The following is a 12993-nucleotide window of genomic DNA, read 5'->3' as shown; positions in this document are numbered from 1 at the left end:
TTGGAAAGACCTTAAAGCCCATCCAGTCCCACCCCCTGCCATGGGCAGGGACACCTCCCACTATCCCAGGTTGCTCCAAGCCCTGTCTGGCCTTGGACACTCCCAGGAATGGGGCAGCCACAGATTTTCTGGGAAGACGTGTAAGATGATGTGGGACATCCATCAGGAAAATGCCTTGTGAGCAGCACACAGAGCCCTTCACCCTGCAAATGCTTCAAAAGAAAATAACTTTCAGACTGCTGCAATGAGCTGTATAGCTTTTTTGGGGAAAAAAAAAAGGAAAGAATCAGCCAAATCACCAGCAAACAAAAGGTCAGCACAGAAAACCCCCATTAAGGAAGCTCTGCTGTTCCCACACCAGTTCTCTGGGTGTTACATCTTGTCCTATGAGCTGGAGGAGAGAAACTGCCTCACTTAAAGCACATCCCTCCTTCCTTCAGCATCTCCCAGACCATTCTCCAGCCAGGCCTTCCCCAGGAAGTTCCTTGGAGACTTCCCACCCTCTGGAGCAGCCCTGACTCAGCTCCTCTGCCCTCCTTGGTGCCAGCACTGGGTGTCCCCCCCTCTGCCTCTGATGCTGCAGCAAAGGCAGAGATTTCCCTTCCCTCACCAAGGGAGAGCTCCCAGGAGAGGAGAATCCCAATTAAACGTGGCTTTTCTGCAGTGGAGCAGTTTGAACATAACCTTTTCCAGCTCAGCAGGAGCTCAGCAGAGGTGCCTTTTCTCAGGCTGCAAAATGAGGACAAACTTTCCCTTTGACACTTGCTGAGCAGAGACAAGAGAAGGGCTGGAAACCCTTTTGGGGTTTTGATTAATATTTTCCTCCAGAACTTCATTTTATGGCAGACCCATTGCCTTGTGCTTCTGTTGATCACATCTGGTAGCATAAATAAACAGATTTTTCCCATCTAGCTTTACATAAATAAGTTCTTAAGTCAGTATCTCTTGATTTATATTGTGATATGGATTTAAAACTGACCCATGTGAAGGTATAAAAGAGCCTCAGCAGTTTTAAGTGCTGTTTTCTGAGCTAAAAAGGGATTAGCCATGGGTCAGAACAGCATTCCCATATGGACACTCTGCTTTCCTTTAACTAAGTACTAATAGTTACAGAAATATGGTTTATACAGATCCCAAAAAGTAACACCAACCTGAGAAAAGGACTGTGCAGGTGTGACAGATACAAAACATTCCCAGCCTCAAACAGGCTTCAGCAGAACATGATTTTCCTTGGAAGTGTCCCAGGCCAGGTTGGAGCACTCTGGGATGGTGGAAGGGGTTCCTGCCCACGGCAGGGGGTGGAACTGGATGAGCTTTGAGGTCCCTTCATTCTGGATCTTCTAATTTTACCTGTGGTCCCCATTCCAAAGAGACTTCAGAGCCCCCTTCTTGGGCCCACCCCAGGAATAATTTTGTGATAGTTGATGAATTCTGGAGTTCAGTGGAAGTTGGGCCTGTGGAGAGAAGAAGAGAGGAATGAAACCCTATTTTAACCCAGGGATAATTCAGCTCTGCTTCAACCCAGCTCTGGGGCAGTGACAGAGAGGGAAAACTCAGAGAGTGGAAAACAAGCTCATAGAACGATGCTGAGTTAGCAGGAGCATAAAGCAAAACAAGATAACTGATTTTCCAATTGCATTTCATTTGGGGAGTTTAAGACTTAAGTAAAGAGAAAATCGTGGAAACTTATTGGAGCCAGAACCCATTAGGAGGCTCTAACACTATATTAGTTTAAAGGGATTCTGTCAAGTGCATTTTGAGAGTTTTAAATTTTTTCCCATGTAATTAATGTCCCTGCAACATTAGTTCCACTGTCTTTGAAGCTGGAAAATAGTGTTTTGCTTTCTTATCTTCGCCCCCATTGAACCTTCCTCGTGTCTCCTCTGGCGATATCACACTGTGGGCTCATTTCAGTGCTTTATTTGCTTACTGGGCACCAGTGTGTCCAAGGATATTCCTTATTCCCATTTCCCATGGATGTGTGTGATGCTTTATAACCCTCCCCTGGGTTTTGAACACTGACAGGCAGCAAACAAAAATTATTCTGGTACTTTTAGAGACATGAAACAACACTTTGGGTTCTGTTTGTGTGAAATCTCTTTTAGCCCTATTGGAAAAGTGTTAATACCAATAAATTTTGCCTGTGGTGAATGGAAAATATGGATTGATTAATTTATCCTCGTTTTCCTTTTATTAAGCAAACCATCAGTGCAGTTGTGGATGGGATACAGAGAATTAAGGAGCAGCTTAAGGAGCCTGATTGCAATAAATTCCCATGCAAAATTCCTTCATCTGGGGAAATTGTGACTTATTAAATACCTGCCCCACACACCGGAAAGCTGCTCATTCCCAACTGATGGACTCAGATGTGTCCAAGCAGCGACCCAGGGGATTCCAGCCAGTTTTCCAGAGGCAGGGACCAAGCCTTGGAGTTAAACAAAGGTACAAAGAAGTTTTGCAGTATTTAGCATTCCAAATGGCAGGTGGAATTGCTGCCTGGAACATTGTGTTATCACTCTGCTGGTTTGAACATTACTTCAGGGAAAAATAAACACCTCCTTCTAGAAGACTGCAATGTGGAGACTAAGTTTGATTCCCTCATTTTTGCCACGGATTTGGAGGTCCCTCCAGTGCCTGATTTACCTGAGTAAGTGCAAAGCTCCTTTGACAGAACTTTTCCTTCCCTTGCCATCCTCCCACCAGGGATATTTCATTTCTTGTCCTGCAAGGAGCACACTGGGAGTCTCTGGGATCACTGTGGATTCCTGCTGCCCTGACACACCAGAATAACCTGTGTTTACAGCACCAGATTGAATTATTCAGACAGCAAAACAATCTAGAATATCTAGAATATCCCAGTGCTCATCCACTGTGAGATGAAGCAGAAAAGCCACTGGTGCTTTGTGTGCTCATTCCTGGGCCCACTGGAACAGAGGATCCAGGAAAATTCTAATCCTATTCATGCTTAGGATGCTTTTATGGTACTTAAAGAATTTAAAAAAAAAATGCTATGCCAGAAGTTCCTACAATTTATCTTCAGTAGATTTTTATGTCATTTATTTTATAACATCAATTCCTACAGACATGGTTCTCCAGCAAAATCGCTTTGGGTGATTTTAAACCTCTTTATTCTTCTGGTGATCGTTTATTATCCACTGCACATTTTTAGAAAGCCCTCTCAATTAGAGCTTCTTTTATGCTCTACCTGCAATACTTTAAAATGTTGTTGGTGCCCAAAAGATCTGAGAGGTTCCTTCAAGCAGCATATTCCTGAGATATCATCCCCAATTTCGGCCAGTTTATTGTCTGTTTGAACCACTGGAGTCAACTGGGCTCCATGTGGGCTCCCTGCCTAAATCCATCCCCATGGATTCCACTCCCTGGGCTAATTCTAATTATTTTTGAAAGCCAGTTTGTAAACACTGGCATCTTAAGGAGCATTTTAAGGAACATTTTCCACAGGGTCATACGTGGCCTCAGCGTTTGCTTTAAGCTAAAAAAACGAGATGTCTTCACCAGAGAATATTTTTTCCCAGCTTCCTCCTTCCTCTGCTCTTCAGAACTGATGTTGTCAGCTTTGTGCTTTAAGTAAGAGGCAGAGTTTATTAGTTCAAGGGACTTCAAAAAGACCGGAGGAGCGTCTTCAATAACACACAAAAATTACAAGTTCTCCCAGAAATGACAGGCTCAGATTTTTCAGCCACACAGATGAAAATTCTGTTTCTACTTCAGCTGCTTTTATTCCTTCCTGAGCCTTGACACTACCTAAATTCACCAAAAATCAACCATCATCTTCCAAACCTGAGGCCAAAAACATCCCTGCCCGAAAGAATGAGAAGCTTGGAGACAATTTGACCCTGGAGATTGTGAATATGCAAGTGAGGAAAAGACATGAACCTCTCTGAATTTCCATTTTTCCCCCTTAGAATTCAGCCATTTTAAGAAATTTAAAGATAATTGGATCTATACAGGTGTTTTCATTGCAACACATCATAAACTCACCTTTGTTTTGTCCCATCTCGAGGTTGTAAGTCCTCACAGAGCTTCCTGGGGATGGTGACATGAAAATTGGGTTGTGCTGTTTAGTTACCACACCTTTAGCACCTGAAAACCTGGATAAAGGGACAGAATTCAGGATTTAAGTATGACTTGTACTTTGAAGGGAATTTATCCCTTGTTTTCCTGGTGAAAAACCTATATATGTGGAATTAAACACCTACCTCCCACCAAAAGGTAACAGCTTTTGGATAATTGGAAATTATCCAAAATATCCAGGATTATTGGAAAAGACCTCTGAGAGGATCCAGTCCAGCTGTCAAAAGTTCAGCTCCCATTTGTGTCTCTGGAAATCTCCCACTTTTCACCTTTTTTTTGCGTGGGGACCTCTACAAGACACCACTCTCAGGTGTCACAGGATTCATATTTTGGACCCTGTTGATATTGCAGTGCTTGAACACACTGAGATCAGTGTTATCCCAGCCCCTTCTGCTCCTTTTGTGCTCCAGGAAAATCTGCCAACACATCAGGATTGCTCAAGTCGTCCGGGTCACAGGCTTGGCTGAGGAAAACAACTTATTTATTGGCTTTGCAAAGCCCAGGGGGCACTAAACCCAATTTCAGAGAGGAAAACACCCTTTTGCTTTTTAATCTAACCCCAAACGACACCACCATTATATTAATAACAACAATAATAATAAATAGTGACTTGTTTATGCCTGCAATTGTCATCCATCACCTCAAGCTCCCCATGGCAAAGGGATCTCAACCTCACTGGAGGCTGTAGGGAACCAGGATAAGAGCTGATGGAAGGTTGGAGTGATAAACTCACCTCAAGTGTAACCAGAACCCTTGGAAAGCTTTTATTAAATTTTATTTTAAAAACAGGGTTAAAAAGAGGGAGGCTGAGAGCAGCTGTCAAGCCCTGCCTGTGCAAAGACAGAGTTTCACCCCCAACCTTCCATCCCTGACACTAGAAAGGGTAGAAAGTCTGTTTAATCAGCAAAGAAAGAACTCCACAGAAGAAAAAAAATCCATGTTAAGTTATCCAGCTATAATTATATGGGTTTTCGTAAATCCTGCCTTTTCATAGAAAATTTAAAGTAGTTCAGCATCTTTGCAGGAGGAGAAATTTTCAAGGTGATTTGAGTCAGAAGGGCAGAACCCAGCAGGGAACAAGAGACACAAAAGGGGAAAAAACCATGAAGGAATTCTTGTGTCTGGTGATCCTCTCTGCAACAGTTCTCTGCATTTATTCCCCACTAATACCCAGGTGCCATTCCACACACGCAGGTATGATTCCATAACTTCAAAACTGTTCCTAACACAACTAATTCTATGTTATACTGGGAATTATAGAAATGTCTGGGGAGGAACTGAGAGGCAGCTCCACTTCTCAAACAGAGCAAGGGCTGATTCCTGCCTTCAAGAGTTTATTTACACAGCCTTTTATAAATTATCCTGCAAACAGCCCCACTCTCATCAACTTCCCTCATTAATCCTGGCTTGTTAATTAATTCCCCTGTTCCTCAGGATAAAAGTTGTCCAATCTATTGGCTTTGGGAGATGGTTTTCCTTCTGGAACCTGCCCTTGGCTCCTGATTTGGGTCCTGGAAGTGTCCAAGGCCAGGTTGGACAGGGCTTGGAGCTACCTGGGAGAGTGGAAGGTGTCTCTGCCCATGGGATGAGCTTTGAGGTCCCTTCCAACCCTTCCAACATTCTCTAAGTTTTATCCCTTATCAAAACTTAACAAAACCTCAGGCTTCAGCAAAATGGTGAAGAATTATTACTGTTTAAAAACCGTTTTTTACCAGTAAATCATTAGCATGGATAAAAGTCATCGGGATGTTAAGTCAGAACTAAAAGCCTGGTAAAGGGAAGCGGAGGAAAAGTGGAAAAGTAAAGCAAAAACCCAAAATATTCCACTTGGGTGTCTGGCAAAAGCCAGCAAAATATAACCAGGTATCTCAGAGCATCCTGTACAAAGTAGAACACCCCCCAAAAAACCACTTCTGAGCTGTGATTTTATTGGAAAAATCTTCAGGAAAGTTTGGTACTCTCAGCTCAGCTGCTGCTCTGCTGGAAGTGCCAACAGGAGCCACCACAACCCTCTGGGGAGACCAAATCCTCCCTGAAATGCTCATCCAGGAAAACAAAGAGCTCGGGCCAGGTGTTAATTACAGATCCCACGGCACATCCCAGGGATTGTAAAACACAGGAACAACCGATTTCGGTGTCAGTGGGAAGCCAACAAAGAGCAGCTCCAAAGATAGAGCAGAGATAAAAGTCCCCAGAGGATTCAAAAATCAGGGGGTATCAGACCTTTGGCAAAGAGAAGACAGCAAGTCCCACCTACCTCTAAGAAAAAGGGCTGTTCCCAAGCTTTTTAATTACTCCAATGATCATCTTAATGCAAATTCACCTGCTGCCAAGCTGTTCTGTGCCAGCCATTGAAGACACATTTAAAAGTGAGCTGCAGTTTATTTCTTAGACTTACAGAAAGTAACTAAGTTGTTGGTCTGGTAAACATTCAAACAAAAATTGAAAAAAAAAAAAAACAAAACAAAAAAAACACATAAAAAGCAGATTGCAATTTGTTCTTAAAGTTGCAGCAGAATTCAACCCCCCCAGGGACTGTTCAAAGCCTGGCAACTCCAGGGCAGCCTCGAGCCTGGCTGGGCATTAAAAGAAGTGACTGGAAAAGTTTGAAGGAGGTAAACGATTTTTACAAAAACAGCTGCTTTGTCATTTCTCTCAAGTCTTTGGGAAGCACAGAAGAGCTGAATCACCAGGTGCCAAACTCCAGAGCTGAGCCTGGCACAGCAGATTGCAAATACCCAACTATTTGCTTTTTCTGCACCGTTGCCACCTAAGCTGATCACGAGAAAGGATTAATAATTAAGGGTAATTATCTGACTGAACACTTTTTAATATGCTGAAGTCAGGCTGGTGTTGTTCATGAATAGCTTGTGGCTCTTCCTTTCTGGATTGTGCTGTGGGAAGGCGGGGAAAGGGGGGAGGAGGGAATGGCCCGTGCCAACCTTATCATTTGGACTTGTTTTGACTGGACACTTCATCTTACCTCTCCTGAATGCCACATTCTTCTTCTCCATGTGCCTCTTCCCCTTGGCTGCTCACCAGCCCTGAATGCCAGGGATTACAGGCATGGAAAAAACACATAATTCCTAATTAAAGAGTCATTTGGCAACACGTGCTATAATTTCGCTGCCTCGGTTCTCTCCTTCCTATACACTGGCAAGGAGTTTTGCTAAATAAAATCTCTACCAAGGAATGACAAACCTGCTAAAATAAAGCTTTGACTTGTGGCCTTTGTGTTAAAAAGATTCCCTCTCTTTCCAGGTTTGGTGTTTTGTGAAAGGCTGATTGGAAATGGACACCTGGAATAGAGAAATATCTTAGAATATATCCAGTGAGGATCAAAGAGTGGGGAGTTGGGACCAGGTGGAGGGTTTTTCAGCAACCCTGAATGGAATGGAATGGAATGGAATGGAATCATGGAATCATTTAGGTTGGAAAAGTCCTCTGAGATCATCAAATGCAATTGTTTCACCAGCACTGCCAAGGCCACCACTGGCCCATGTCCCCAAGTGCCACATCCACAGGGCTTTTAAATCCCTCCAGGGATGGGGATCCACCCCTGCCCTGGGCAGCTGTGCCAGGGCTGGATAACATTTTCCACAAAGAATTTTTCTTTCTTTTCCAGCCTGACCCTCCCCTGGCACAGCCTGAGGCCGTTCCCTCTCCTCCTGTCCCCTGTTCCCTGGGAGCAGAGCCCGACCCCCCCGGGTCCCCCCTCCTGTCAGGGGGTTGCAGAGCCAGAAGGTCCCCCCTGAGCCTCCTTTTCTCCAGGCTGAGCCCCCCCAGCTCCCTCAGCTGCTCCTGCTGCTCCAGCCCCTTCCACAGCTCCGTTCCCTTCCCAGGACAGGCTCCAGCCCCTCCATGTCCTTGTTGTGAGGGTCCCAAAACTGCCCCCAGGACTGGAGGTGCCCCAGGAGTGCCCAGGGTGACAATCACTGTCCTGGCCCTGCTGCCACACCAGTGCTGACACAAATATCTTGGCAAATAGGTTTGTCTAAAGCACTTCACTTCCCAGATCCTGAATTCCTGATGTTATTCCTGCTGGATGTTTGAGCTTTGAGCTGCTGTGACACTCTCAGGCCCGTGCTGTGACTCCTGTGGATGGTCCTGAGCAGGGATAAGGGTTGGACTGGATGATCCTTGTGGGTCCCTTCCAACTGGGCAGATTCTGTGACTTTGAGTTTGTCTCTGTTAAAAATTTCAACTTTCCCTTTTTTCCTGAGTTCTCACACACCTCTGGCAGACTCAGTGACTTTGCCACTGCCTTTTAGGGCAGACTTTCCTCCTCATAAACCACAAACCCTCCCGAAATACCTGAGTGCACAGTTTCAGCAGCTCTAACACGAATTATTTGTCCCAGAAACAACAAGCTGCAGCTGCATTTGTGGTCAAATCTCTGTGTGCACTCAGAGAACAGGCTGGAGGTGTGAATGTTTTACAGCTGAGCTCTTACAAAACATTTACCACCCATCAGTGTGTGATCGAGGTCCCTTCTGCTGTCTTCCATCACCTTCCTGCTAAATTTTGTTCTCATTGTGTCCTGTAGGTGGGTTTAATCCACTTAAATGTGTTACTTAAATCCATTTCCCAGCAGCCTGTTAGAGGAGTCATAGACTTCACAATAAGGTCAGTTATTATTTCAAAAGTACCTTTAAACACGTGTAATATAATAAAAACCATGATATTGCTATCCCAGTTTACTTCCACCTTCTTTACTCACACAGAAGTCATTTATACCCTCTATTAAATGCTAAACACTTTTAGATAAGGGGGGGAAAAAACAACTGAGGGAAAAACAAGTAACTTCTGCTCCTTATGCCACTGTACTTTGCTTTCTTGCCCGGAGAATTTCCAATATCCAAGCAATAATTTCAACCCAAATTGGCCCAGTGGGGTCACCAATCCTCTTTAAGAGGCACCTTTCCCCAGGAGGGGGGCAGGAGGTTTTATTGCTCTCTGTCTCTGGCTGAGCCTTGTGTAAATTATGGGATAAAAGCAGATGGCAGAACTCTTTCTAGATATGGTTGAAAAAATTGGACTTGCTTAGAATAGTCCCTGGGGCCCTTTCTCAGAGCATTCCTCTGCAAGGAGAAACAATTATTTTACTTTTGGCTCCTGTTGTCTCCTGCTGAGGGAATTGGAGTGCAGCAATGATGAACTCTGTGAAGGGTGAAAGGGATGGTGCTGCTGGTTCAGGATATTCAGCAGGGAAGAGTTTTGGTTCCCATGGACCTGGCAGGGCTTTTCAGGCTGGAATCACACACTGCCTTGGGTTTGCTTAAAAGTGATGTTTTATGGTGTCACCTGGTGGAACCAGGGCAAAGAGCTGCTGGGTGATGATGTAGGTTGTTCTACATCACCCCAGGGACACTCACAATTCATTTTCTACCCCTTATTACCAAATTGTTTTTGCTGATGCTCAGTTCTGGACCACCAGGCCCTACTAATTCAGTTTAGCACCACATCTGCCCAATCCACTCCTGGATTTGCCCACTTTCCAAGCCAAACAGGAGCTATTTTACCTCTGCCCTCAACATCCACGGGCCAGCATAATAGCCCAAAAGTGTTCCCTGCCTGGTTTAACCCACAGAAACGAGGAGGATTCTTTCTAACTTCTCTGGTGGGAGCTGGGTCTGTCCCCAAATTTGTGTGTCCATCAAGGAAAGAGATGCACAGAAGTGCTCCTTGGCTTTGGGTGAGATCACAGAATCAACTAGTTTGGAAAAGACCTCTGAGATCATCAAGTCCAACCTCTGAGCTCACAGCACCTTCCCTACTAGACCATGGCACTGAGTTAACCAGTCTCTTCCTAAACACCTCAAACTAAAGCCCCAGATTTTAACCAAATGAAGACAAATTACAGCAAATCCAGGCAGTGGATTTGGAAGACAAGCAGCCCCAAAGTAGTGCAGGAACTGGCAGCAGCTCTGCTTTCAATAACTGTGCTTCTGGGTCCAGCAGAAGGAGGAGTTGTGTTCCCCTTAGACTTACCAAACCTGGTTTAGTAAAGCAAGATCAAGAGACTGGGTGTGACCTCAAACCCACCAGTGGCTAAAGGCCAGGACTTTTCCATGGATTTGCTTTGGAAACAGAGCCATTGTGTTGCTAACTTAGTTATTTTGACATTTTTCCTGCTTTCAGATGATTTCTGAGCACTCCCAGCCATCTCCTCAACAGCACCTCGTCTGTTCCTATTCCATAAAAAGCAGCCCTCATATAATTGAAGATTCTTATAATAACCTACCTCAGGCTTTAAGATTGTTCTAATATTCTGTTTCAGACTTCTCTTCTTTCCCAGCAGCCTCAAGTCACTTAAACTTTTAATCACTGCTCATGTTTTCCAGGGCTTGATCATTCCTGGGCCTCCCTCCTGGACTCTCAGTTCATGCTCTGATTTATTAAACAAGATATTCCAACCTGATGGAAGATGTTTAACACTCCCCTCCCCAGTGCCAGCTGAGCCTCTCTGAGTGCTGAACTCCTTTTTTTCCTGAAAAACTGCTGGAAAGTTGCCCCTTTTTCCTGATTTGGAGGTATTTAAAAGGTCAAATTGCAAGTTTGCAAGCAAGGAATGTTTAGGCAAGAGTGACTCGTCCTAAAGAAAGTCACTGATTTGAGGGAATGAGGCTATTTAATGATAATGATTTATTATTATTATTGGATTAACATGATTAAACTTTAAATTATTACCATTAAAGCAGCACATGAAGAAATATTGCAATTTTAGCTCGCTACGTTCAACACGCACAGAGTTAACAGAGCAATGCAAAACTCAGCTAGACATTTTGTAGAGTTTCCAAAAAGCTGCCATTTAGCCTGAAGGTCTCATCCAACTTCATTTTATTGATTAAAAATCATGGGAAAAATCCCAGAATGGTTTGGATTGGAAGGGACCTTAAAGATCATCTCATTCCATCCCCCTGCCATGGGCAGGGACACCTTCCACTGGCCCAGGTTGCTCCAACCTGGCCTTGGACACTCCCAGGGATACTGGGGCAGCCACAGCTTCTCTGGGCAGCCTGTGCCAGGGCCTCCCCATCCTCACAGTCAAGAATTCCTTCCTAATATCCAAGATTTTTAGCTCTGTCTTCTGGACTGGTGTGTTACCAGCTTGCCACAATTTTTACTACCATCAAACTTTTATAAATTATAAAACAATTCACTAGTTTCATACATTTAATGTCAGAAAAAATAAGAAATCTTACCTGGAAATCAGTTTTTGGATTTTCTGTCCCCCATGATAGAGAAGCTTCTCCAGTGCACACACATTTCCTTTTAAGTGCAATTAATTCTGCTCAGGAATGCCCTGTTTTCTGTGCTCCTGGGTGCTGATTAGAAAGAAGAGTCATCTGTTTAAATTGAAGTGTTCAGGTTCCATGACCCCATTTCATGCCATTCATCACATGAGGAAAGGAAAGGAGAATGGAACAGGATCACTGAGTGAAGCAGGCACTGCTCTGAAACACTTCCCTTCTCTCTGAGATGCTGCTAATCCACCACCTAAACAATCAGTCAGATTGTTTTCTTGCCTGTATTTCTTTTACTGAGATAGAAGTCATGGCATTTAATAAGGATAAAATTACAATAACTTTGGAGGGAGAAGAGCAGTTACCCAAAACATCGAAATTAAGGGTGTGAAGCTTGAAAATGTCCGTAGTTTCTTCATTATCCTTGAAAATATCTTTAGTTTCTTCATTATTATCCTTGAAATCTGGTGTAAGCCCCAGGATTTGTTGTGTTACCTGCATTAAGCACAGAGATATCAGGGAAAGGTTGGCACCAAACCTCAGCTAAAGACTCCATCCCATCCCCCAAAAAACCTGGAAACCGCTATTCCATCGCACCAGCAGGCACTGAGGGTGATCATCTCCCAAAAATAACCCCACTCAGCTTCCTGGGAATGCAAAAAAAATAAGGCTTGGATCTCTAAGAACCTGCTTGAGCTCTTTTCCTGCTTGCCATGATCTCAATTCCCAGGAAAACAAATCCTTTCTGAGCCCATTGCCTTCGCTCACAATCTCGGTGATTTAATTGAGGAGGAAAAGTTTCCCTCCCCAGCCAGGAGGCACCGAAGGTTTTGGACACAAGAAGAGCAAAACAGCTCAAGGGTGATGTTGTTAAAACATCTAGGGAAGAGAAAATGTTAATAATTTAACAACTTGGGCTAAAAGGAGACCACAAACTCTGAATTTTAAACCGAGTCCAGACCACAAACTGCTTTCCTTGAGTTCAACCCGTGCTGCAGAGACTCTTCTTGCCACAGCTGGAAGCACCACCTCCAAAATTGTAACAGCATTTGCAACATCCACATCTGCAAAACGTGCTTTATTCTTGGGAAAAAGAGCCAGTTCTTCTGGGACCCACTATTTATTTATTTTTTATTAAATAAGCCTTTAAAATCCAGGGGGGGAAGGGGCAGGTTTTCAGCAGTTCAAGTGCAGCAATGAGTTACTCATCTATTTTAAAAATTAATAGATAAGAAGTTGGATTATTTGTCCATGCAAAGGGAGAATGGGAGCAAAAATGGTCCCTTCAAACAGCACTTTTACATAGGCTTTTTTTTTGGTAAAACACCATTTTTTTAAATACCAGTGCAATGACAGACAGGCCTTGCTCACACTCACTTTGCACCTTTATAACTTACATTTTTAGTGTGTTCATTCCTCTTTGCACCTTAGTGGATGCCATAAGAATCCTCTTTTCTGGCACAAATCCTGCCTTTTCTGTCCTGAGAAAAAACACCCAAAGTTAGATTATTTTTTTAATGTCATTTTTATTCATCATTCCACAACGGCAACAAAAGCCAGAACGCTGAAGAATTGCACTTTTAAAGAGGAGTTTCTATCAAGCAGCTATTCTTGTCCTAATGTAATATCTCATTTTCTCAGCAGTTGATTA

The 12993-nt window shown here is 43.7% G+C and overlaps 1 long non-coding RNA gene across 1 annotated transcript; it reads right to left on the bottom strand.

Annotated features, from left to right (window-relative positions):
• Positions 1–698: 698 nt before the first annotated feature.
• LOC108640830 lies at positions 699–11777 on the bottom strand. The gene is made up of 5 exons (XR_001921522.2): positions 11708–11777; positions 11301–11423; positions 4003–4112; positions 2320–2425; positions 699–1454 (listed from the first exon to the last, which is right to left on the bottom strand). It is a non-coding gene; the product is annotated as an uncharacterized LOC108640830 (long non-coding RNA).
• Positions 11778–12993: the final 1216 nt, after the last annotated feature.

Source organism: Manacus vitellinus, unplaced genomic scaffold, assembly GCF_001715985.3.
Source record: "Manacus vitellinus isolate BGI_N305 unplaced genomic scaffold, ASM171598v3 scaffold_45_pilon, whole genome shotgun sequence".
Classification (NCBI taxonomy): Eukaryota; Metazoa; Chordata; class Aves; order Passeriformes; family Pipridae; genus Manacus; species Manacus vitellinus.
Note: the sequence above shows the minus strand (reverse complement) of the source record. Positions and strands in the feature narration are given on the sequence as shown.